This window comes from Notothenia coriiceps, unplaced genomic scaffold (assembly GCF_000735185.1).
Source record: "Notothenia coriiceps isolate Sejong01 unplaced genomic scaffold, NC01 NC01_scaffold00005931, whole genome shotgun sequence".
Taxonomy (NCBI): domain Eukaryota; kingdom Metazoa; phylum Chordata; class Actinopteri; order Perciformes; family Nototheniidae; genus Notothenia; species Notothenia coriiceps.
The window spans coordinates 20,995-23,481 of record NW_011338632.1 but is presented as its reverse complement, the minus strand read 5'-3'; positions in this window follow the sequence as shown (position 1 = coordinate 23,481).

Genomic DNA, 2,487 nt, shown 5'->3' with positions numbered 1-2,487 from the left:
ATCCACTCAGAAAGAAAAAGTGCCGGGACGCTGTAATGACTGAGTGAGTCAGAGAGTGCTCCGTGTCACATGACTGCAGTTGTTTGCAGAGACACACTCATAACTTTACAACAAACCCAGGAAACATGAGTCCACGCAGAAACACCGCGGACGGATCATACCCCGACGCATTCTTTCAAACGATGACACGCTCCACACCCAGCAACAGGCTTGGTTTTTTTTATAAAAGAAGGAAAAAAGATAGAAATGTTTCTTCCCACATAACACATGAAAGTCACCAGGCTGGGCTTCTCTTATTGTTCTCAAACACAACCGTCCACGCTTCTAGTTAAAACCTCTTAAATCTACTTATGAAGGGGAAGTATTTACAAGCTTTCTATGATTGTATTAGTGTTTAACGAGGCCCAGTTTTGCCCTCACTCGTGTTTTACATTATGTTTTTATTGAGTGTGTGTCAATGCAGCTGTTCACCTGGGGTTATCTGATCAATGGGCGTAATAACAGCTGAGAAGTTGTTGGAAACAAACACACACACAAAAACCCCTAAAGCGGTGTTTCTGCACCAAGGCTGCCCGTCACCATGCTGCTGTCACCACAACACTAACAGGAAGACACAGTTGACATGTCCTACAGATAAGTGTTTTGCAAACACTGCAGTGTGTGTTACAGTCACAAAATGATGACTCACTGCTTGTTCGAAGTAACCAAGAATACCAAGTAAGCAAAATGAAGGATAAACGATACACTGAGGATCAGTTAAAGGGGATTCATGTCACAAAACAACACGTAGCATTTATTTATACATATTGTAAACATCAAGCAAGTGTGCCTGTGGCTCTGGAGGTGACCTTTCTTATTTTAGTGGAACTGCGTAAAGAGTGGAGACGTATGTAAAGGCCTTTGGGACATATCCAAAGGATTTGTTTGACACGGTAGCCAGCGTGTGAAGTAAGAATGAAGGTGAGAGGAGCTCTGTGTGTGGTGACTGGTCTACGGTAACTATTATTTTTCTGATTAACGACCCTCTTTTTATATTTTAGTTCGGTAAGACTGTTAAGGTAGAAAGAGAGGTCACATGACACGTCTCTACTGCCTTACTCCATAAACAGTAGCGGTTCAAGTGTGTACCGGGTCGTCCTGGTCTCGACCTGTAGTTCTCTGCTAGCGCGCTGCTGGGTTCAGGACCCCTCCAGCTTTGCGGTGGTTGTTGTTCCCCCCCTGGAAGCAGGCAGGTGATTCACTCTCTTTTGTCGCGGTCCTTCCGCAGGTAGCACTTGAGTTCTGTGTGAGCATTTCAGTGGTACCGAAGATTGAAGTTAGACTTTCAACTATTATAAGCAAATAACGTCCTCGACCAAAGGGAACTTCTGGATGCAACAATTGGGATATGTACGACATCGGGAGTCTCTTGGTGTCGGAATAGTCTTTGAAACCCAAAAACAACTGGTGTAACCCACATTACAGTCGAGAGGTGTCCTTCCCCCCAGTCGACTACCACTATGCCTCTTCTCGATGGAAAAATAATGTCGTCGGTGTAAATCTGACTTCGAAATCGTGCTAGCTTCGCAGACAACAAAGATGACTTCAACTATGAAATTCGCAACGAGCGTCATTCCTGCAAAAAGATGTATATAAAGACACTTACGATTGTCTAGTAGTACGTACATTGCGTGTCCACAAAAGCGAGACAGTTGTGCCGTCATTATAAGACCGGCAACGATAAGACGATCGGCGAGCATACGGTGACGGTCCTCACTTACATGTCACACACATTCCTTTACGGTTCCAATGTTAGACAGATGCGATTAAGACGAGCGACTGTCCATTAAGGTGCCTAGTAACACCCTTTGGCGAGAGACAGAGAGGGAAGTCCAGAGTCGGGTCTATCGGACTAAAGTACATCTTAGACTAGGAATGGCGGGATTGGGAGGGCTCCGAGACGAGACGTCCTCGGCAGTTCACAGAGTTCTGTCAATTGGTGCTGTCTACCCCATTGGGGACAAACAACCGCTCCCAAGTAGTCTAGNGACATGTTTAATTGCGGTGTTTCTGCACCCAGGCTGCCCGTCACCATGCTGCTGTCACCACAACACTAACAGGAAGACACAGTTGACATGTCCTACAGAATCTGTAGGACATGTCAACTGTGTCTTCCTGTTAGTGTTGTGGTGACAGCAGCATGGTGACGGGCAGCCTGGGTGCAGAAACACCGCAATTAAACATGTCTAAAGAACAGGAAGACATCGCTTTAGTTTTTTTTAGATATGCTGCTCATGTCTTGCTCCTTTTTCTTGTGCTTAAATCTATGTTCCTGTTAGCACTGACTTAATTTAGTGGGTGAACTTTGCTCCTGTGCAAGTTGCAGGTGCTAACAGGTTAGTTTGTAGGTGGGCTGCCTTGAAGAAAGGTATGCACCAATCAGATGTGGACATTCAGGCTGTTGACAGGAATACAGTCAATTAAGTTGAGTTTTAAATAATTCACTCC